General features: G+C 43.4%; 1 protein-coding gene across 1 annotated transcript in view; it reads right to left on the minus strand.

Moving 5' to 3' along the window:
* Positions 1-24,175, minus strand: part of PNOC (prepronociceptin) — a 238,030-nt gene that overhangs the window by 88,146 nt on the left and 125,709 nt on the right. The window lies entirely within an intron of this gene.

The following is a 24,175-nucleotide window of genomic DNA, read 5'->3' on the forward strand; positions in this document are numbered from 1 at the left end:
AAAAATATTTTTATATGTAGGAGAGGAATGCCGGTGTTTTACCAAAAACTCCAACTTGCCTGAGAACTCCAATCACGTCACTTCCGGTGAGTGTTTATGAGGAATAGTTGTCGCCGCCTTGGAGGCGGCCATGTTGTTGGTTACTAAAGGGCAGGAATAGGTATCTGTTTACTCTGCGTAACATCACCTTTCACATTTTCCCCAGAAAATGGGGTAAATATTGTTTTGTTTTTTGTTTTTTTCCCCAAAAAATTGTGTTTGAAAAACTGCTGCGCAAATAATGAGTGACATTTTATTCTATAGGGCCTCTGCTAAAAAAATATATGTCATGTTTAAAAGGTCTAAGTAATTTTCACATTATACAAAAAAAAAAATGGGGTAAAATTTTTTTTTTTTTAAATTTTATTAAAGTGTATTTTTTCCAAAAAAAAAAATTGCGTTTGAAAAACCGTAACCTGTAAAAGCAGTTAAAGTGACGCCTATGGAGAGTTTTAAACACCATCGTTTGCCGCCATTCCACGAGCAGACACAATTTTAAACATCACATGTTAGGTACAGTATCTATATATTTGCTGTAATTTCATCTTTCACATTATACAAAGAAATTGGGGTAAATGTTTTTTTTTTTTTTTTTAAATTCAATAAACTGATTTTTTTTCCCTAAAAAAATGCTTTAAAAGAAACGCTGCGCAAATACCATGTGACATAAAAAATTGCAACACCCATCATTTTATTCTTTAGGGCCTCTGCTAAAATATATATTTACCGTATATAATGTTTGAAGGTTCTAAGTAATTTTCACAGTATACAAAAAAAATAAAAATAATGGGGTAAATATTGTGTTTTTTTTTTTTTTTTATTCTTTAAAGTGTACTTTTTTCCCAAATAGTTGTGTTTAAAAAAAACTGCTGAGCAAATACAGTGTGACATAAAAAATTGCAACACCCATCATTTTATTCTTTAGGGCCTCTGCTAAAATATATATTTACTGTATATAATGTTTGCAGGTTATAGGTAATTTTCACATAATACAAAAAAAAATAAAAAGGGGTTAAGTATTGTTTTTTTTTTTTTTTTTTAATTCATTAAAGTATACTTTTTCCCAAATAATTGTGTTTATAAAACTGCTGCGCAAATACCGTGTGACATAAAAAATTGCAACACCCATCGTTTTATTCTCTAGGGCCTCTGCTTAAAAAAAATAATATATATATATATATAGATATAGATATAAATATATATCTATATCTATATATATATAATGTTTGGGGATTGTTAGTCTATTTCTAGCACAAAAAAAGTAGATTTTTACATGTAGGAGCGAAGCGTCAGAATTGGCCCAGATATGAAGTGATTAAAAGCCACCCAGCCCATGCACTCCAATGGAGGTCACACCCAGAAGGGAAGGGGGATGGGGAAGCATGCTTGGCGGGGTCTATCCACCGGTTATGCCCGGCCGCAGGGATCCACAGACCAGGAACATCATAGGCTTCCATATATGATGCTTGGCTCCTGCTGAACAACAGTTGTGCAGGACTGAAGGGAGGGCTCTGTATATACACAGTGAGTATATACAGTATCTCACAAAAGTGAGTACACCCCTCACATTTTTGTAAATATTGTATTCTTTTTTCATGTGACAACACTGAAGAAATGACACTTTGCTACAATGTAAAGTAGTGAGTGTACAGCTTGTATAACAGTGTAAATTTGCTGTCACCTCAAAATAACTTAACACAGAGCCATTAATGTCTAAACCGCTGGAAACAAAAGTGAGTACACCCCCTAAGTGACAATGTCCAAATTGGGCCCCAAGTGTCAGTATTTTGTGTGGCCACCATTATTTTCCAGCACTGCCTTAACCATCTTGGGCATGGAGTTCACCAGAGCTTCACAGGTTGTCACTGGAGTCCTCTTCCCCTCCTCCATGATGACATCACAGAGCTGGTGGATGTTAGAGACCTTGCGCTCCTCCACCTTCCATTTGAGGATGCCCCACAGATGCTCAATAGGGTTTAGGTCTGGAGACATGCTTGGCCAGTCCATCACCTTTACCCTCAGCTTCTTTACCAGGGCTGTGGTCATCTTGGAGGTGTGTTTGGGGTCGTTATCATGTTGGAATACTGCCCTGCAGCCCAGTCTCCGAAGGGAGGGGATCATGCTCTGCTTCAGTATGTCACAGTACATGTTGGCATTTATAGTTCCCTCAATGAACTGTAGCTCCCCAGTGCCGGCAGCACTCATGCATTCCCAGACCATGACACTCCCACCACCATGCTTGACTGTAGGCAAGACACACTTGTCTTTGTACTCCTCACCTGGTTGCTGCCACACACGCTTGACACCATCTGAACCAAATAAGTTTATCTTGGCCTCATCAGACCACAGGACATGATTCCAGTAATCCATGTCCTTAGTCTGCTTGTCTTCAGCAAACTGTTTGCAGGCTTTCTTGTGCATCATCTTTAGAAGAGGCTTCCTTCTGGGATGACAGCCATGCAGACCAATTTGATGCAGTGTGCGGCGTATGGTCTGAGCACTGACAGGCTGACCCCCCACCCCTTCAACCTCTGCAGTAATGCTGGCAGCACTCATACGTCTATTTCCCAAAGACAACCTCTGTATATGATGCTGAGCACGGGCACTCAACTCCTTTGGGCGACCATGGCGAGGCCTGTTCTGAGTGGAACCTGTCCTGTTAAACCGCTGTATGGTGTTGCCCACCATGCTGCAGCTCAGTTTCAGGGTCTTCGCAATCTTCTTATAGCCTAGGCCATCTTTATGTAGAGCAACAATTATTTTTTTCAGATCCTCAGAGAGTTCTTTGCTATGAGGTGCCATGTTGAACTTCCAATGACCAGTATGAGAGAGTGAGAGCGATAACACCAAATTTAACACACCTGCTCCCTATTCACACCTGAGACCTTGTAACACTATCGAGTCACATGACACTGGGGAGGGAAAATGGCTAATTAGGCCCAATTTGGACATTTTCATTTAGGGGTGTACTCACTTTTGTTGCCAGCGGTTTAGACATTAATGGCTGTGTGTTGAGTTATTTTGAGGGGACAGCAAATGTACACTGTTATACAAGCTGTACACTCACTACTTTACATTGTAGCAAAGTGTCATTTCTTCAGTGTTGTCACATGAAAAGGTAGAATAAAAGATTTACAAAAATGTGAGGGGTGTACTCACTTTTGTGAGATACGGTGTCTGCCTGGCGTTCAGTCTTGCAGTGACTGCAGATATACCCAGAGATTGTTTCCAGGCTTTAGAAGTCACACCGGATGCCCCATTACAGCGCTAATCATCGCACAATAAATAACGTTCGCCCGCTATAAAAAGCCAAGCGTGTCACCACAAGACGAATGCTCTTCAGGCACACAGGTAATCGTTTTATTTTTCTTCCTCGTGTGGATGTGATGCAGGAAAGATGTTCGGATCCTGCAGCCAAAAATAGCCCGCCATGTCACAAGCCATCAAGCTAATCCCCTTTGTAAATTAGGAAAAGTTTAAAGCAACCTGACAAGTAAAACGCAATTTTTTCGGAAAAAAATACACTTCAATGAATTTAGAAAAAAAAAAAAAAAACGCAAAATTTTACCTCATTTTTTTTTGTATAATGTGAAAATTGTTTAGAACCTCCAAACATTACATATATTTTTTTAGCAGAGGCCCTATAGAATAAAGTAATGGGTGTTGCAATTTTTTTATGTTACACAGTATTTGTGCAGCGGTTTTTCAAACGCATTTTTTTTTTAATACACTTTAATGATTTAAAAAAAAAAAAAACAACCCCACAATATTTACCAAATTGTTTTTGCATAATGTGAAAATTGCTTAGAATCTCTGAACATTGCATATATTTTTTTTTAGCAGAGGCCCTACAGAATATAATGATGGGTATTGCAATTAATTTTTTTTTTTTTTCCAATGCAATTAATTTTATGTCAAACAGTAATGAATTTAAATTTGTCACACAGTAATGAATTTAAATTTGTCACACAGTAATGAATTTAAATTTGTCACACAGTAATGAATTAAAAAAAAATACAATATTTAACTAATTTTTTTTTGTAAATATATATGTATGTATATATGTATGTGAAAATTACCTAGAACTTTCCCAAACATTACATATATATATATTTTTTTTTATAGCAGAGGCCCTATAGAATAAAATGGTGGGTGTTGCAATTTTTTCATGTTACACAGTATTTGTGCTGCGGTTTTTTAAACGCAATTTTTTTGGAAAAAATACACTTCAATGAATTTTAAAAAAAAAATTAAAAAAAATACAATATTTACCTATTTTTTTGTATAATGTGGAAATTGCTTAGAACCTCCAAACATTACATATATTCTTTGGGGCAGAGGCCCTATAGAATAAAATGATGGGTGTTGCAATCTTTTTTTTGTCACACTTTATTTTATACAAGTATTTTTTCTTTACTTTTTTTTATTTAGTAACTTTATTGCTATCACAAAGGATTTACAAAATCCCTTGTGACAGCATGGGCTGTAACAGGTCCTCTTTATAGAAAGATATGGGGTCTATTAGACCCCAAATCTCTCCTCTGGCCTCCAATGCAGTTCCTGACAATACCTCACATGTTTGGTGCGATCACCGTTTACATATGCGCTCGCATTTGTGCAGAAGCACGGGGGCGCTTTAAATTTTACAATTTTATCATTATTATTTATTTTATACAAGTATTTTTTTTTTGTTTTACTTTTTTTTTATCATTTTTTTTTTGTATTAATTTTATTGCTATCACAAAGGATGAACAACATCCCTTGTGACAGCATTGGCCGTAACAGGTCCTCTTTATAGAAAGATCTGGGGTCTATTAGACCCCAAATCTCTCCTCTCGCCTCCAATACAGTTCCTGACAATACCTCACGTTTGGTGCGATCACCGTTTACATATGCGCTCGCATTTATGCAGAAGCACGGGGGTGCTTTAAATTTTACAATTTTATCATTATTATTTATTTTATACAAGTATTTTTTTTTTTGTTTTACTTTTTTTTTATCATTTTTTTTGTATTAACTTTATTGCTATCACAAAGAATGAACAACATCCCTTGTGACAGCATGGGCCGTAACAGGTCCTCTTTATGGAGAGATCTGGGGTTTATTAGACCCCAAATCTCTCCTCTGGCCTCCAATGCAACCGATCAGACCCAGATCGTTCTGATTGGCTGCTTAATAAAGAGGCAGTACCGGAAGCACCGACTGTAGGTGCAGGAATCATCTCAGTATGCCCGCCGCAACCCGAAGACGCCATTGGACGCCCGGCAATTAAAGTGGTTGTAAATCTAAGACATAAAATATGAACAAAGCACATCCCTCTATAGGGATATAGGGTGTCGTTTCTGTCTGCTGCTTCCTTCCTCTGCTATCAGCATGAATAATTTCTGACAAGTTTTTCTGACACCAAGAGAACAAAGGTGACAGAAGAGGGAGCTCCAGCACACAGCCTGTGAATGACAGCCTCAGCTCTGTTCCTGTGTGCTGTGTGAAGGGGGGGGGGGTGTCCCTTTCCTCCAATCAGCTCTCACTGAGTTCTGCAGTTCTGCAACTCACCGCCCCCTGCTTTCTGAAAGCTCAGACAAGCTGTACATAATAAACTCTGAACAGATGTAGAGAATGGAAGACTGCAGATAAACAGATACAACTAATGTGGGAGGATTTGTATCACCTGAGGCTAGTCACCTCACTGGGTATATGTGAGGGGTCACAACCCCTATAATTAAATTCCTGATCAAGGGCTTGCTCACTCCACAATTTCTGCATTCAGGATGCACTTTTGCATATGCGATTACATGCATTTTTAAGGCGTTTTCAATGATTTCCAGTGCTTTTTTTTTCCTCCTTTTTTTTTTGTGACATTTGAAAAATCTTTATCTTAATCACTTCTGGACCGGAAGGTTTTACCCCCTTAATGACCAGGCCATTTTTTGCAATTTGCAATCAACTGACAATTGTGCGATCGTGCGGCGTTGTACCTTAATAAAATTGATTGTTTTTTTTTCCCCCACAAATAGAGATTTCTTTTGGTGGTATTTGATCACCTGTGCGAATTTTTTATAAACAAAAAAAGAGCGACAATTCTGAAAAAAAATAAAAATAAAAAAATTCACATTCTGCCATAAAACATTCCCCCCCAAAAAATCAAAATTTTTAACATTTTGGACCAATTTGTGTTCTGCTACATATTTTTGGTAACAAAAAATCCAAATAAGCTTATTTTGATTGGTTTGCGCAAAAGTTATCGCGTCTACAAACTAGGGGAAAGATTTATGTGATTTTTAATTAATTTATTTTTTACTAGTAATGGCGGCGATCAGCGATTTTTAACGGGACTGCGACATTGTGGTGGACAGATCGGACCCCTAACTGACATTTTTGACATTTTTTGGGGGGACCAGTGGCATTATTACAGTAATCAGTTCTAAAAAATATGCACTGTTACTGTAATAATGACACTGGCAGGGAAGGGATTAACCCAGGGGCTATCAAAGGGTTAAGTGTGAGCCTAGGGGGTGTTTTCTAACTGTGAGGAGGATGGGCTTGTGGAATCAACACAGAGACCTGTGATCCTAAATAAGAGGATGACAGGGGCTCCGTGATGATAACTGTGAGGGGGCGGGGCTTGTGAAATGATCATAGAGACCTGTGATCCTATATAGAAGGATCACAGGCGCTCTGTGATCATTCCAGAGAGCAGAACGGTCGGCTGTGTTTACAACAGCAGACCACCGCTCTCTCTCCACGGGGAGCGATCACGGCCACTGGCCCCTGTGAGTGCCGGTTCACACATATCCGATGCGGGAAACATGCAAATCCATTGCGGGTTTCCGCATTGCATTCAACTCGCAGACAGTTCACACTGCCATATGCGAATCACTGGGGGTGTCAATACAAAGTTAATGACACCCCCAGATCAGTTCACATATCGCAGTGCGAACTGTCAGTTCGAACATGAATCGGATCGCATAGGTGTGAACCACTATGCGATCCGATTCTGCTGTGGACCCAAAAATGAGTCCTGTGTGAGTTCTGTCCGAATGCGATGCAAATTCAGCCATACAATCTGTATGACTGAATTCGCATTGCACAGACATCGGATTTTATTCAGAGCAGTGCGCTGCTAATCACATGCGATGTCTGTCATCGCACTAATGTGAACCGGTACTGAATCAGCTTCCCTTCTGGCTAATGGGGGCTGGCGCGCACCTCCCAAGGATCGCTCCCGCGGATCACCATATGCAGCCGAGCCAACCAGCCTGGCAAGTGGATAAGGGCCGGTTCACAAGGAGCGCAAAGCATCTCTTTTTAAAACCCTGTCTAATTGGCCACCACCTGTAGAGAAAAACCAAGGTGGCGCCTGCCCCCTTGCCCAACTTCAGGCACAATGCGCGTGCATTAGGTGGTCTCAGCGTGACTTCATCGCGTAATGTCATCGCGTAACGTCATCTCGTAACGTCATCTCATAATGTCATCGCGTAACGTCATCTCGTAACGTCATCGCGTTACGTCATCTCGTAACATCATCACGCAACGTCATCGCGCAACGTCATCTCGTAACGTCATCGCGTAACGTCATATCGTAACGTCATCACGTAACGGCATCGTGTAACGTCATCGCGTAACGTCATCGCGTAACGTCATCGCTTAACGTCAACTCGTAACGTCATCTCATAATGTCATCGCGTAACGTCATCTTGTAACGTCATGTCGTAACGTCATCGCGCAACTTCATCACGTAACGTCATCGCGCAACGTCATCTCGTAACGTCATCTCGTAAAGTCATCTCATAATGTCATCGCGTAACGTCATCACGTAACGTCATCGCGTAACGTCATCGCGAGCCTGTGCGCAGAAACATACAGGTCCTGCCATGTGCACCGCACAGCTTACCCCCTCCCCAATGACACATGAAAATGAATCCCATCGAAGCATGGCAGCTCAGTATCAAATATTTCCAACAGATACATTTTTCTTTGGTGTGGGCTTTTGAACGCCAAGTAAAAATGGTCATCAATTTGGTGATTAACAGCTTCCGGACCACCCACCGCACATTTACTGCAGCAGGCTGGCCCTCCTGTGCGAACCGACATAGCCCTATGTCGGTCACGCACATGGTGCTGAGGGGGCGAGCGCGTGCCCCCAGCTGCACGCTCCCATCCACACTAGGCGGCGGGGATGTTGATCCACGGGGCCCGGCATCCGCGAACGCTCCCCCCGTTGTAAACACAGCAGACCGTTCTTCTCTCTGGAATGATCACAGAGCACCTGTGATCCTTCTATATAGGATCACAGGTCTCTGTGATCATTTCACAAGCCCATCCCCCATAAAGTTAGAAAACACCCCTTAGGCTCACAATTAACCCTTTGATCACCCTTAGGTTGACCCGTTCCCTGCCAGTGTCATTATTACAGTAACAGTGCATATTTTTAGCACTGATTACTGTAGTAATGTCACTGGTACCCCCAAAAGGGTAAAAAATGTAAATTAGGGGTCCGATCTGTCCGCCGCCCTGCTAAAAATCGCAGATCACCACCATTACTAGTAAAATAAATAAAAATGACATAAATCTTTCCCCTTAGTTTGTAGGCATGATAACTTTTGCATAAACCAATCAAAATACGCTTATTGCGATTTTTTCTTTTTTTTACCAAAAATATGTAGCAGAATACAAATTGGCCTAAAAGGATGAAAAAAATAGATTTTTGAATTTTTTTTTGGGAATGTTATAGAGCAGAATGGGAAAAATATTGTTTTTTTTCTTTTTTCAGAACTGCCGCACGTTTTTTTGTTTATAGCGCAAAAAATAAAAATCGCACAGGTGAGGGAATACCACCAAAAGAAAGATCTATTTGTGGGGAAAAAAGGATATCAATTTAATTTGGGTACAGCATCGCATGAACGCGCAATTGTCAGTTAAAGTAACGCAGTGCCGAATCGCAAAAAATGGCCTGGTCGTTAAGGGGGAAATCCTTCTGGTCTAGAAGTGGGTAAAATACGTTTTTTTTAAAAAAAAAATTTAATTAAAAACATGAAATACAGCCATTGCATTTTTTTTTTTTTTTACACTGTCCCTTAAAAAAAATTCTGATCACTTTTATTGCTGCCATAAGGAATGTAAATATCCCTTGTGACAGTAATAGGCAATGATAGGTACTCTCTATGGAGGGATCGGGGGTCTAAAAGACCCCAAATCCCTCCTTTGCACTCAAAAGTATTAAAAACGCCAAGATCTGTGTTTTTGAATACTGTAATTTTTTTTAAAATTGGCCCTGTTGGCTGCCGTGGGGCTGCGCAGCGGCACGATCTGCCACTGGCTATGTCCACCAGACACAGCCAATGACTTATCACTGTACTGGACCATTGCCAGTACCATGTGATCTGCTGTGATCAATCACAGCAGATCACATTACAACTGTAAACAATGGATGGCCTTCTTCCATGCCATCCATTACAGTATATACAATTGTGTTGCTAGCTGTGATTGGTCACAGTGATCACATGGTACAGACAGGGCCAATCACAGCAGATCCCATAACAGTTGTAAAGAATGGATAGCTTCCTTTCATGCCATCCATTGTATACAATAGTGTTCCTAGCTGCGGTTGGTCACAGTGTTCACATGGTACAGACAGAACCAATCACAGCAATCACAACAATACTTAATTTCATTCAGTAAAAATGGTTGCTTATACCAATGAAATTCATTGGTATAAGCAATCATAATGTGTGAAAAAAAAAAAAAAAAAAAGTCCGGTCACTTCCCTAGAGTAGTATAGTGGTACTATGGTAACACTATATTGCTCTGGTCATAGTCTATTCTAAAGCAAAATCGTAACAAAAAATAAAGAAAAATTTAATAAAAATTATTATTATGACAGATCACTGTACCAGCACACTGCCGGTACCATGTGATTGCTGTGACCAGTCACAGCAGATCACATGAAAAATTATACACAACAAATTACTTTTATTCATGCCATCCATTGTGTACTATTGTGTTGATAACTGTGATTTGTTGACCATCAATTGATTGGTCAAGGGGCTCTCCCGAAGGCAGACACACACCCCCAGGCAGATCCCCGTTCTTCTAGGCCAGCTGAAGCTGACCATTGAATGCTTGGTCGAGGGGCTCTCCCAATGAGACCCACCCCCCTGGCAGACCTCATTCTTCTAGGCCAGCCAAAGCTGACCATCGAATGCTTGGTTGAGGGGCTCTCCCAAAGAGAGAACCACCCCCCTGGCAGACCCCTATTCTTCTAGGCCAACCGAAGCTGACCATCAAATGCTTAGTCGAGGGGCTCTCCCAAAGAGAGGCCCACCCCCCAGGCAAACCCCCGTTCTTCTAGGCCTGCCGAAGCTGACCATCAATTGATTGGTCAAGGGGCTCTCCCGAAGGAAGACACACACTCCCAGGCAGACCCCTGTTCTTCTAGGCCAGCCGAAGCTGATTATTGAATGTTTGGTCGAGGGGCTCTCCCGAAGAGAGACCCACCAACCAGGCAGGCCCCCGTTCTTCTAGACCAGTCGAAACGGACCATCGAATGCATGGTCAAGGTACTCTCCCAAAGAGAGACCCACCCCCCTGGCAGACCCCCGTTCTTCTAGGCTAGCCAAAGCTGACCATTGAATGCTTGGTCGAGGGGCTCTCCCGAAGAGAGACCCACCCCCCCCCGGCAGACCCCCATTCTTCTAGGCTAGCCAAAGCTGACCATTGAATGCTTGGTCGAGGAGCTCTCCCGAAGAGAGACCCACCCCCCCCGACAGACCCCCATTCTTCTAGGCCAGCCAAAGTTGACCATCGAATGCTTGGTTGAGGGGCTCTCCTGAAGAGAAACCCACCCCCCTGGCAAACCCCATTCTTCTAGGCCAGCCAAAGTTGACCATCGAATGTTTGGTTGAGGGGCTCTCCTGAAGAGAAACCCACCCCCCTGGCAGACCCCATTCTTCTAGGCCAGCCGAAGCGGATCATCGAATGCTTGGTTGAGGGGCTCTCCCAAAGAGAGACCCACCCCCCTGGCAGGCCCCCGTTCTTCTAGGCCAGCTGAAGCTGACCATCGAATGCTTGGTCGAGGGGATCTCCCAAAGAGAGTCCCACCCCCCTGGCAGACCCCCATTCTTCTAGGCCAGATGAAGCTGACCATCAAATGCTTAGTTGAGGGGCTCTCCCGAAGAGAGACCCACCCCCCAGGCAGACCTCCGTTCTTGTAGGCCAGGCAAAGCTGACCATCGATTGCTTGATCGAGGGGCTCTCCCGAAGAGAGACCCACCCCCCCAGGCAGGCCCCCGTTCTTCTAGGGCAATCAAAGCTGACAATCAAATGCTTGGTTGAGGAGCTCTCCCAAAGAGAGACCCGACCCCCACTGGCAGACTCCCATTCTTCAAGGCCAGCCCAAGCTGACCATCAAATTCTTGGTCGAGGGCCTCTCCCGAACAGAGACCCCCCCCCCCCCTCCCTTCGCCAGGAGAAGAGGAGGAAGGAGCCTGATGGCCACACATCCTCCCCCTAGACTTCAGGGCAAGCCCGAGGACTCACATTCTCCATCTTAGTGAGAAGAAATCACACACATAAGTGAAAGTTGACAAAACGTGGGAGAGAAAATAAATGAATAAATAAATGGCCATGCATGGTCCTGAGGCCTGGTAACTAAAATTGCCCCGACTTTAGCCAAAAGGTCTAGCCTTAAAAGGCGCAGTGCAGAAAAGGTGGAGCTGTGACCATGTGCCGGTTCACACAGTGGGGTCCCATACTCAAGTGTTACTAAGAGCACCTCTGGGGCGACCACTGCCAGAGAGCACAGACACCGCGGACTCTCTGCCTTCCCAGCCCTTGGCCAGACAAGGTGGACCATTTGAACCAGGAGGTAATGAACCCTTCCAGTTTTCTCGAGGAGAATTTACTCCCGACCCCCAATGACCTATGGGCGTGTCAATTCCTGTCAGTACTAACCTTCCAGGTCCCCATCACTCCAGCAGGTTTGCATAGCCACCACCCAACCTTGGTCAGGTCATGATGATAGCAAAGCGCCCCCCCTGGATCACTGGTAAGTACAGATACTACACTTGATCTTAGCCAAAAGGCCGAGAAGCGATTGTCATTCAAAGTGTGATAGCGCTGAAATCTGAAATTTGGCCTGAGCAGGAAGGGGGGCGGGTGAAAGTGGTTAAAAAAGTTATTATCAAGTTAATGAAGGGGAACTAAGGAAGGCAAAATAAAAACTGATTAAAAGAGAGCAAAAAAAAGAAAGTCACTGTCAGGGTTTCCATACATTTTAACTCCTTTATTGGGTATTTGTGATTGGCTTGCATTAAAATGTCGATCTAATAAAACACATAAAAAGGTTCCTCCTTTTCTTTCTCCATGCATATTACCGGCCCCGCTGCATTGTGCGCTTGTTTATGCAAAATATTAGGATCTAGTCATCTCTATTAACAGCCACTGATGCTAAGACGAGGACCAGATTTGCCCTTTAAAGGTTACGTCTTATTAAATTATCATTGTGCCTCATCGCCGAGTACGCTGTCTGCGAGTGGACGGCTACAAAGCCACAATCCACTTAATTACTTCCTACTGGCGCTATGGAAATACCATTGATAAAACAAACAAATTAACTGCGTTGGATGAATCAGAAGATGTTTTGTTTACTATTCGACTAAGCGGGATGGAGGCTGGGGACAGAGAATTTTTTATTTATATTTTAATTTTTATTTTATTTTTTTTATTTTTTATTTTTTTCAAACAAAAAGCAGACCTAAACAGAAGTACCCGATCAAATGTTCGACAGATAAAAAGAAAATGGTATCTTATATATATATATATATGTATATATATATATATATATATATATATATATATATATATATATATATATATATATATATATATATATATATGTATATATATATATATATATATATATATATATATATATATATATATATATATATGTGTGTGTATATATATATATATATATATATATATATATATATATAAAATAATGTATTTGTGTTTCCCTTTAACCACTTCAGCTCCCCTTATCCTATACACCCCCTTATTACACCCCTTCATGGGGCAGTGCATTTTTACATTTGTGCCATGGTCCTGTTTATTTGGCGGTGATGTAAGATAACAAAGTATCATTTTTTTTAACCACTTTAACACTAGCCACTGTGCTGCTACTGCGGCACAGTGGCTCGTTATCGTCTAGCGACGTATACCTACGTCGCTATACTCCTCCCCTGTAGGCGGCGCTCGAGCGCCGCCGGAGGCTCGCTCCCGCTGTTTTCATTCACAGCGGGAGTCGGGCCAGGGGAAGAGCGGCGGCGATCGCCGCTGCTCTGCCCCGATCGTCGGGGAATCCAGTTTGGAGATCCGCCCGCTTGTGTAAACAGAGCGGGCGGATCTCCTAAGTGACAGACAGGGTCAGATTGCAGGGTTCAGCATAGCTGGACATCCGATCTGTCCCTGTCTCACACAGTCACCTCCCCCCCCACACATCAGTAAGCACCAGGCATACATTAACCCCTCCCTCTCCAATAAAATTAACCCCTTCCCTGCCAGTGTCATTTTTACAGTAACAGTGCATATATATAGCACTGATTACTGCAGTAATGTCACTGGTACCCCCAAAAGTGTCAAAAATGTCAGTCAAGGGTCCGATCTGTCCGCCGCAATGTCGCAGTCCCGCAAAAAAAAATCGCAGATCGCCGCCATTACTCGTTAAAAAAAAAACACCAAAAATTACAGAAATCTTTCCCTTAGTTAGTAAACGCAATAACTTTTGCGCAAACCAATCAAAATACGCTTATTGCGATTTTTTTTACCAAACATAGGTAGCAGAAAACAAATTGGCCAAAAATTTAAAAAAAAATTGGTTTTTACATCTTTTTTGGGGGGGAAGTTCATATAAAAAAATGTTAAAAATATTGTTATTTTTTCAAAATAAACGCTCTTTTTTTGTTTATAGCGCCAAAAGTAAAAATCGCACAGGTGATCAAACACCACCAAAAGAAAGCTCTGTTTGTGGGAAAAAAAGGACGTAAATTTCGTTTGGGTACGGCGTCGCATGACCGCGCAATTGTCAGTTAAAGTCGCACAGCGCCGAATCGCAAAAAGTGGCCCAGACGTAAGACAGCAAAATGCTCTAGTGGTAAAGTGTTTAAACAAACTAAGCATTCCTTTTGTGATGTTGTCTTACAAAAACGATTTTATTTTTTATGAAATCCATATACCAAAAATAAGTTACAAGCCAAAGAAAAAAAAATGTTTCATTCAAACTGATCAGTTTTAGTTCAAACAAAAAAAAAAAATATATATATATATAAAAACGTATAAAAAAATAAGTAGATATAAAGTGTAGATCATAATATAAATGTTATCCTGTTTAAACGGTCACTAAAATTATGATTCTGGTACAAAGCATTGGAAAGATATTTACAAACAAAAGGCTTTTTTTTTTTTTAATTTAGAATTTCTAAAAAATGTGACAGAAAAAAAAAAGAACATATTAAAAAATAAAAATAAAAAAAAAGTTATAATATTAATGATTACAATAATAATACAAATTTAAAAAATCTTCTGGAAAATACTAGTTAAAGTCCAGCTCCTGGCAACAATTTTTTTTCCCCATGCTGTTCCTGCACGGCATAGGCTAACTGCTCTTTTTTTTTTTTTCTAGGGGAGAGCAAAGATATGCTTACCTGATCCTCCGATCCTGCCAACACAAGACTGGTCTGGCCTCCCCCTCCGTGCTCCAGCGGTCTTGAATAGTGGACTATTCCTGATGTCATTACCCCCACAGCAGGCTCCATAGACCAGGAACAGTTCACTGCTGGACTGTGGGGGAGCAACCTTTTGCAGAGGATCGAAGGATCGGGTGAGTATATGAGTTTCTGCTCACCTATAGACAAAACAAGCAGTTTTGTATGGCGTTGGACTTTAAGGGGAGAAGGGAAAGAAGGCGGGAATTATGGCTGATTAGGGTAAAATAAGGGTTAAAAAGGAATTAAGTAGGAAACAATTTTTTTTATTACTTTTATTGACATCATATGCAGATGGAAGCTCATCCCTTTTTATTAATTTTGTAAATTTTAAAATTAATGGTTGAAAAAAAAAATTAAAATCAGCTGGAAAATAACAGTTAAAGTATTTGTGAAGTCAGAAGTTTGTTTTTTTTGTATCTTAAAGCCTTCTGTGTGTAGCAGCCCCCCTAATACTTACCTGAGCCTCTTCTCTATCCAGCGATGTCCACGAGTGCCTCAGTCATCCGGGACTCTTTCTCCTGATTGACTGAGACACAGCAGCAGCGCCATTGGCTCTTACTGCTGTCAATCAAACTCAGTTAGCCAATCAGGGCAGAGAGAGGGTGGGGCCGGGCAACGGCTCTATGTGTGAATGGACACGCGCTCGGGTGCCCCCATAGCAAGCTGCTCGCTATGAGGGTGTTTGGACAAAATGTCGAACCTGGCAGAAATTTAAACCCACGTCACTTCCTGTGACTTGGCACCAGCTGTTCTGGAAATCTGCGCACACTGCGCATGCGCATCATTGATCATCAGTTTGGTGTTTTTGTCACTTATGGTTCAGGAGTACCAGTACCGGGAAAGAGACCAACCCCCGCAAGACCGTTTATCGACCCTTAAAAATCGGGGAAAGGTCAGAAATGCCCCCATTTCTTTTCCCCCTTCCCCCTACCCCTCTTTTTTTATTTTTTATTCCTTTTCCCTATCCTAGAATATAGAGCAAAGATTTTTGATATTGTGATTATTAATCTTTCTTTTCCTATGTATGTATGATTTGTTTGTTATAAAAAATTAATAAAAAGAGATAAAAAAAAAAAAAGAAATGCCCCCATGGGTGGGTAAACCAGACCCTAAGGCTGGCACCTTTGGTTCGGGAGCTGTGGTCCAAAAACCTGTACCGACCGGGGTCTCCCATAGACTTTAACGGAAAATTAAAGTCCCCGTAATATGCTCCCCAATGGTTCAGGAGCACTGCCATGTCAAGCTGACCAAGTCCATTGACTTGTATACAACGTCAATTTTGCAGTAGCTAGTGTATTTACGTGTGCATGCGCTGTATCGTCCGTTGAGTAATTTGACATGCAAATTCCTGAGTGCACCGATGTCAGTGCTGAAGTAATCGATAACGCGCTGCGCATGCGCAGTGTGCGAAGATTTGCAGAACAGCTAAGCTGGGCTCAACTTTCTGCCAGGTTCAACATTTCGCCCATACAGGGGCACTCAACAGGAGGGAGGGGCCAGGAGCTCCAGCCAGGGACGGGAGAAGAGGAGGATCCGGGCTGTTCTGTGTAAAACCAACTTCACAGAGGAGGTAAATATAACATGTTTGTTATTTTTATAGAAAAATAAAATCTGTATTTTTTGCTAGAGAATTACTTAGAACCCCCAAACATTATATATATATATATATATATATATATAGTATATAGATATATATTTTAGCAGAGACCCTAGAGAATAAAATGGCGATTGTTACAATATTTTATGTCACACCATATTTGTGCAGCGGTCTTTGAAATGCTATTTTTTGGAAAGAAATATACTTTAACCACATTACCACCGGAGGATTTTGCTGTCTTACGTCCAGGCCACTTTTTGTGATTCGGCGCTGTGCGACTTTAACTGACAATTGCGCGGTCATGCAACCCAAAAGAAATTTACGTCCTTTTTTCCCCACAAACAGAGCTTTCTTTTGGTGGTATTTGATCACCTGTGCGATTTTTATTTTTTGTGATATTAATAAAAAAATGCAAACATTTTTAAAAAATAACAATATTTTTCTTCTTTGACAGTTAAAAAATATCCAATATATTCAATTTTTGTCATATATTTAGGCCAAAATGTATTTAGCTACATGTCTTTGACAAAAAAATTCTCAATGAGCGTATTTTTAACAGCTTTAAGACCGGAAGATTTTACCCCCTTCCTGACCAGGCCATATTTTGCGATTCGGCACTGCATTATTTTAACAGACAATTGCGCGATCGTGCGATGCTGTACCCAAATGAAATTTATGTCCTTTTTTCCCCCACAAATAGAGCTTTCTTTTGGTGGTATTTGATCACCTGTGCGATTTTTACTTTTTGCGCTATAAACAAAAAAAGAGCGTCAATTTTGAAAAAATAACAACATTTTTCACATTTTTTTATATGAAATTCCCCCCCCCCCCCCCAAAAAAAATTTTAAAAATCAAAATTTTTAAACTTTTTGGGCCAATTTGTTTTCTGCTACATATTTTTGGTAAAAAAAAATCGCAATAAGCGTATTTTGATTGGTTTGCGCAAAAGTTATCGCAGCTACTAAATACGGGAAATTTAAGTAATTTTTATTGTTTTTTTTTAACTAGTAATGGCGGCGATCTGGCGGCGATCTGCGATTTTTGTTGCGGGACTGCGACATTGCGGCGGGCAGATCGGACCCTTGACTGACATTTTTGACACTTTTGGGGGTACCAGTGACATTACTGCAGTAATCAGTGCTATAAATATGCACTGTTACTGTAAAAATGACACTGGCAGGGAAGGGGTTAATTTTATTGATGATCAAGGGGTTAATGTATGCCTGGTGCTTACTGACGTGTGTGGGGGGAGGGGACTGTGCGACACAGGGACAGATCGCGGGTTCAGCTATGCTAAACCCTGCAATCTGACACTGCCTGTCACTTAGGAGATCCGCCCGCTTTGTTTACACAAGCAGGCGGATCTCCACACTCGATCCCCGACGATCGGGGAAGAGCGGCGGTGATCGCCGCCACTCCTCCCCTGGCCTGACTCCCGCTGTAACTGAATACAGCAGGAGCGAGCCTCCAGCGGCGCGCGCGCGCCGCCCACAAGGAGAAGAGTCCAGCAACGTAGGTCTACGTCGCTGGACGATAATGAGCCACATTGCCGCAGTAGCAGCAATGTGAGCGGTTGTAAAGTGGTTAATGAATTAAACAAAAAACAAAACAGTAAAGTTATCCCATTTTTTTGTATAATGTGAGAGGTAATGTTACGCAGAGTAAAAAGATACCTAACATGTCATGCTTTAAAATTGTGCACACTCGATGAATTTACAAAAAAATTGTGCACATTCGTACAAACTTCAGTACTTAAAAAATCTCCATAGGCAAAGCTATAAAAATTAACGGTTTTCCTTAGAACCCCCAAACATTATACATATTTTTTTAGCAGAGGCCCTAGAGATAAAAATGGCGGTCATTGCAATATTTTATGTCACACGATATTTGCGCAGCGGTCTTTGAAATACAATTTTTTTGGGGAAGAAATACACTTTTATGAATTAATAAAAAAATAAAAAGTAAAGTTAGCCCAATTTTTATGTATAATGTGAAAGATGAGGTTACGCCGAGTAAATAGATACCCAACATGTCATGCTTTAAAATTGCGCACGCTGGTGGAATGGCGACAAACTTTGGTACTTAAAAATGTCCATAGGCGAAGCTTTAAAAAATATAAATGGTTTTCCTTAGAACCCCCAAACATTATACATATTTTTTTAGCAGAGACCCTAGAGATAAAAATGTCAGTCGTTGCAAATTTTTAGGTCACACTTTATTTGCGCCACAGTCTTTCAAACCCAATTTGTTTGGAAAGATACATTTAATTTAATTAAAAAACAAAAAAATAAACAGTAAAGTTAGCCCCCGTTCACACTAAGGCGACCTGTGAGGCGACCTGGTCGCCTCACAGGTCGCCGTAGGCCGCCTCCCATAGGGAAGCTGCGGACCCGTTCTAATAGGAGCGACACAAGTCGCTCCGACTTAGAAAAAGGGTCCAGAGCTTTTTTGGGGCGACCAGGAGGCGACCGCCATAGACTTCAATGTTATGAAGTCCGTGGCGGCCGCTCCGAGGTCGCGGTGTGCTGCTTGCACCGCGACCTCGGAGGTCGCCACCCGAAGTCGGATCGCTTGCATGTGAACGGGGGCTTAGCCCAGTTTTTTTCTATAATGTTAAAGATAATGTTACGCCGGGTAAATAGATACCCAACATGTCATGCTTTAAAATTGCGCACATACTTCGGACAGCATAGCGACAAATTTCGGTACTTTAAAATCTCCATATGCAACGTTTTAAAATATTTTAAGGATTACCAGTTTAGAGCTACAGATGAGGTCTAGGGCTAGAATTATTGCTCTTGCTCTAACGATCGCCGCAATACCTCACATGTGTGGTTTGAACACCGTTATCATATGCAGATACAACTTGTGTATGCGTTTGCTTCTGCGCGTGAGTGTGGAGGGACAGGGCACTTACATTTTTTTTTTCTTAATTATTTTTTATTTTTTTTATTTTTACACTATCCACTAAATTTATTTATTTTTTATCACATTTTTATTGCTGTCACAAGGAATGTAAACATCCCTTGTGACAGTAATAGGCAGTGACAGGTACTCTTTATGGAGAGATCGGGGGTCTAAAAGACCCCAAATCCCTCCTTTGCACTTAAAAGCATTCAAAACGGCAAGTTTGGCTGTTTTGAATGCTGTCATTTTTTTTTTTTTAGTCTGGCGCATTTAAGGCTTCAGTACCCAGAAGTGATGTCATGACGTCCCTTCTGGGTTTTTACATCGGAGACCCAATCAGAGCTGAATTAGGCTTTGTTCTTCTTTGGCCAGCAGGCGGACATGTTGGCTGGTCGCTCACATCTCCTGGTGGGATCGGAGACCCAGGCAGGCCGCAGAAGGCGGTGGGAGGGGGGGGGACATCCTCTACCGCTCCTTGTAATGACAGTTGAGCGTCTGCTAAGCCCCAATGGTTGTCATAACAAGAAAGCCGACCATCAGCTCTGGACAATGGTACCGGGGTGATGCCTCTAGCTGCAGGAATCACCCCAGTACAACCCCTTCAAGCCGCGGCCGCATCCGACAACGCAAAGAGGTTAACCACTTGCCTACTGTGCACTTAAACACCCTTCCCATCCAGGCCAATTTTCAGCTTTCAGCGCTGTCACACTTTGACTGACAATTGCGCGGTCATGCTACACTGTACCCATATGAAATTTTTATCATTTTTTTCACACAAATAGAGCTTTCTTTTGGTGGTATGTAATCACCTCTGGGTTTTTTATTTTTTACAAAAAAAAAGAATAAAGACAGAAAATTTAAAAAAAAAAAAAAAGTTTTTCTTATTTTCTGCGAGTAAATTTTGAAAATAAATTTTTCTCCTTCACTGATGTGCGCTGATAAGGCGGCACTGATGGGCACTGATAGGCTGCACTGATGGGCACTGATGAGGTGGCACTTATGGGCACTGATGAGGTGGCACTTATGGGCACTGATGAGGAGGTACTAATATGCCGCACTGATGAGCACTGATAGGCGGCATTGATAGGCGGCACTGAGAGGCGGCACTGAGAGGCGGCACTGATGAGCACTGATAGGCGGCACTGATTAGCACTGATAGGCGGCACTGCTGGGCACTGAGAGGTGGCACTGCTGGGCACTGAGAGGCGGCACTGAGAGGCGGCACTGACGGGCGGCACTGATAGGCGGCACTGATGGGCACTGGCGGATGGCACTGGACACTGATGGGTGGCACTGATGAGCGGCACTGATGGGCAGCACCATCAGTGCCCACACTCAGTGCCCATAGTGCTGCCAGTCAGTGCTCATCAGTGCCTAGATGAGCAGGCACTGATGGGCACTGACTAGCAGCACTATGGGCACTGATTGTGGGCATTGATGGGGGCACTGATGGCGGGCACTGTGGGCACTGATGGGGGGGCACTGTGTGTGTGTTTTTACCTTCAGTAATCACTGGTGATCGGTGCCCTGATTGCATTCTCCTGTGTCCCCGGCGCTGTGAGGCTCCCCCTCCTTCCTCACACTGCAGGCTCCGTGTGAGGAAGGAGCGCCGGCGACGAGAGATGATCTCATATGTTTACATATGAGATCATCGCTCATTGGACGGCCCGATCACGTGGTGAATGGCCGCTGTGATTGGCCATTCACCACGATCTGTGATCGGCCGTGTCCAAGGGACACGGCCGACACAGATTTTCCCCGCAGCACGCTCGCGGGAACGCGCTGGGGGCGTGTCACTGGGAGGCCGTTTAAAAACGGCCTCCCGAAAATTCGAGTCCGCGCTGCAGCCGTATATAGGCTGTAGCGCGGATGGGAAGAAGTTAAAGGGAGAAGGTAAAGAAGGTGGTAATTAAGGCTGAATAGGGTAAACTAGGGGGTAACAAGGAATTTTAGGTGGAAACAAATGTTATTTTTGTTTTATTTTGTATCACTTTTACTGACATGCAGATCAACCTCATCCCTTTGATCTGCACATAAATGGAACATGTAAATACAAAAGCTAAAAATGCTACTTTGTATTGATCTCATGTCTCAACAATGTTTATAAACAGATGTGTTAGCCCCCGTTCACACTGGGGCGACCTGTCAGGCGACCTGGTCGCCTGACAGGTCGCCTTCCATAGAGAAGCTGCGGACCCGTTCTAATAGGAGCGACACAAGTCGCTCCGACTTAGAAAAAGGGTCCGGAGCTTCTTTGGGGCGACCCGGAGCTACCTGCATAGACATCAATGTTATGAAGTCCGTGCCGGCCGCTCCGAGGTCGCGGGGCGAGCAGCGCGCTGCGACCTATGAGGTCGCCCGGAAAAGTAGCGTCGCCCCATTGTGAACGGGGGCTCAGAGTCCATTCACACTGCCGCGACTTGTCAGCCTGACAATTCGCGGTCCTCCCGCTCCCACTGTGTAGTACAGGAGCCGTTCTAATAGGAGCGACACAAGTCGCTCTGACTTAGAAAAAGGGTCCTGTACTACTTCGGGGGGACTTGCATTGACTTCCATTATGTGAAGTCCGTGCAAGTCGCGCCAAAGTCACGCTGCACGCGACTTCACAGGTCGCCCCCGAAGTCGAAGCGACCTAATGTGAACGGGGGCTAAGATATCTGTTTTCTGACAGCGGCAGTTTTTACAGCTTTTGTATTATATGGCATCTCCCGGCTGTCGTTAAAGCGGAAATCCAGCCTAATACCTTAAATTCTCTCCTGCAATCATTAATGTGTGCGGAGTTCTGCCTTATGTGTCACAATGAAGAAATCCCAGTTTTTCTCCCTTTATTTTGCAGTATTCAGTGCTGTCACATGACTTCAATCCCTCTTCCTGCTGAGTCCGAAAGCAGCAAGTGGGTGTGGTTATTGAAAGCTAGTGACATCAGACATCACTTCCAGGGAGGGGCACTGTTCCTGTGTAGCCAGTGGGCATGTACAGGATGGGAGGAGCTGACCATAGGTTCCCGCCCACTGTTCTCTCATCAGTAATTATGCATTGTACATCCTAATTCATGAGAAAATGAAGAAATAAAAAAAAAACAAACATCCACACAGGACCCTGGGGGGGGGGGGCATAAATACAGTATAGCTGTGCTGGGGGGAGGGGAGCACATATACAGTATAGCTGTGCTGGGGGAAGGAGCACATATACAGTATAGCTGTGCTGGGGGGGGGGACATGTACAGTATAGCTGTGCTAGGGGGGGCAAATATACAATATAGCTGTGCTGGGGGGGGGGACATGTACAGTATAGCTGTGCTGGGGGGAGGGGAGCACATATACAGTATAGCTGTGCTGGGGGAAGGAGCACATATACAGTATAGCTGTGCTGGGGGGGGGGGGACATGTACAGTATAGCTGTGCTAGGGGGGGCAAATATACAATATAGCTGTGCTGGGGGGGGGACATGTACAGTATAGCTGTGCTAGGGGGGGCAAATATACAGTATAGCTGTGCTGGGGGGCACATATACAGTATAGCTGTGCTGGGGGGGGGGCATTTATACAGTATAGCTGTGCTGGGGAGGAGCACATATACAGTATAGCTGTGCTGGGGGAGGGGCACATATACAGTATAGCTGTGCTGGGGGGCACATATACAGTATAGCTGTGCTGGGGGGCACATATACAGTATAGCTGTGCTGGGGGGGGGGCATTTATACAGTATAGCTGTGCTGGGGAGGAGCACATATACAGTATAGCTGTGCTGGGGGGGCATATATACAGTATAGCTGTGCTGGGGGAGGGACATATATACAGTTTAGCTGTGGTGGGGGGGCATATACTGTATACAGTATAGCTGTGCTGGGGGAGGGGCATATATACAGTATAGCTGTGCTGGGGGGGGCACATATACAGTATAGCTGTGCTGGGGGAGGGGCATATATACAGTTTAGCTGTGGTGGGGGGGGGGGGCATATACTGTATACAGTATAGCTGTGCTGGGGGAGGGGCATATATACAGTATAGCTGTGCTGGGGGGGCACATATACAGTATAGCTGTGCTGGGGGAGGGGCACATATACAGTATAGCTGTGCTGGGGGGAGGAACACATATACAGTATAGCTGTGCTGGGGGAGGGGCACATATACAGTATAGCTGTGCTGGGGGGGCATATATACAGTATAGCTGTGCTGGGGGAGGGACATATATACAGTTTAGCTGTGGTGGGGGGGCATATACTGTATACAGTATAGCTGTGCTGGGGGAGGGGCATATATACAGTATAGCTGTGCTGGGGGGGGCACATATACAGTATAGCTGTGCTGGGGGAGGGGCACATATACAGTATAGCTATGCTGGAGGGAGGAGCACATATACAGTATAGCTGTGCTGGGGGGGGACATGTACAGTATAGCTGTGCTAGGGGGGGCAAATATACAATATAGCTGTGCTGGGGGGGGGGGGACATGTACAGTATAGCTGTGCTAGGGGGGCAAATATACAGTATAGCTGTGCTGGGGGGCACATATACAGTATAGCTGTGCTGGGGGGGGGGGCATTTATACAGTATAGCTGTGCTGGGGAGGAGCACATATACAGTATAGCTGTGCTGGGGGAGGGGCACATATACAGTATAGCTGTGCTGGGGGGGCATATATACAGTATAGCTGTGCTGGGGGAGGGACATATATACAGTTTAGCTGTGGTGGGGGGGGCATATACTGTATACAGTATAGCTGTGCTGGGGGAGGGGCATATATACAGTTTAGCTGTGGTGGGGGCATATACTGTATACAGTATAGCTGTGCTGGGGGAGGGGCATATATACAGTATAGCTGTGCTGGGGGGGGCACATATACAGTATAGCTGTGCTGGGGGAGGGGCAC

Source organism: Pelophylax lessonae, assembly GCF_965119305.1.
Source record: "Pelophylax lessonae genome assembly, chromosome: 3".
Taxonomy (NCBI): domain Eukaryota; kingdom Metazoa; phylum Chordata; class Amphibia; order Anura; family Ranidae; genus Pelophylax; species Pelophylax lessonae.